Raw genomic sequence first — 1,111 nt, forward strand, 5'->3', positions numbered from 1 at the left:
AGGCTCAGCTCGGCCACTCCCCCGGAGCCAGGGCACCGCAGGGCCGCCCGGGGGCTTGGAGGACGTGGCGGGGAGATGTCCTTTGCTTCTCGGATGTAATGCACTTTAAGTTTATTATTCAACAGTGAAAATGAGTCATACAGAGGTTAAGTTAAAAATACCTTTTGGAAATAAGTTGCTGGATGCTGTTTGTTTGGTACCTAGCAAGAGTTTAACATACGGAATAATTCTTACACATGGAGCATCAGGAAATATGAATCTTCCTCTTTTGATGTCATTGGCATCCCATCTTGCATCTCATGGCTTTTTTTTGCCTGAGATTTACCTGTAAAGGCCTTAATATTGTGCATAGAATTAAGGCATACAAAGCAGTTTTGAATTACCTAAAGACCTCAGGTGAATACAAACTTGCAGGTGTTTTCCTTGGAGGTCCTTCAATGGGCTCAAGAGCAGCTGCTTCTGTAATGTGTCATATTGAGCCAGATGATGCTGATGGTTTTGTTCCAGGTCTCATTTGTATTTCTTATCCACTGCATCATCCAGAACAACAGCATAAACTCAGAGATGAAGATCTCTTTCGTATAAAAGATCCTGTACTGTTTGTGTCAGGTTCAGCAGATGAAATGTGTGAGAAGAACTTGTTGGAGAAAGTGGCACAGAAAATGCAAGCTCCCAATAAAATCCATTGGATTGAGAAAGCAAATCATTCCATGGCAGTGAAAGGACGGTCAACAAATGATGTTTCAAAGAAATAAATACACAGATTTTGTTTTGGATCCAAGAAATCACTGAAATAGACAAGAAATAATTGTCATTAGTTAAAAGCCATGTTATTTTGAATACAAGTACAGTTAATTTGATAAAGAATAATATACCTCTCAGCATTATAAGATATATTTCAGACTAATGTTCTTTAATGTTGCCCTATTTTTGAAACACATTTTAATTGTGAAAATAATATTCTTTACAAAATGTCTTTTGAAAGCAGTTATAGTTGTATGAAGATGATGTACAAATATTAAAGGTGGTCTAAATATAATTTATTTTCACTAGCATAGTTAAGCTTTGAAAAAATTAAACTTTTGAATTTTGTTACAAAAAAATTTAAAAA

The 1,111-nt window shown here is 36.0% G+C and overlaps 1 pseudogene; it reads left to right on the top strand.

The window, feature by feature from the left end:
• Positions 1-230: 230 nt before the first annotated feature.
• Positions 231-755, top strand: LOC143387269 (testis-expressed protein 30 pseudogene; annotated as a pseudogene).
• Positions 756-1,111: the final 356 nt, after the last annotated feature.

The sequence above is a fragment of the Callospermophilus lateralis genome, unplaced genomic scaffold (genome assembly GCF_048772815.1).
Source record: "Callospermophilus lateralis isolate mCalLat2 unplaced genomic scaffold, mCalLat2.hap1 Scaffold_45, whole genome shotgun sequence".
NCBI classification, from domain to species: domain Eukaryota; kingdom Metazoa; phylum Chordata; class Mammalia; order Rodentia; family Sciuridae; genus Callospermophilus; species Callospermophilus lateralis.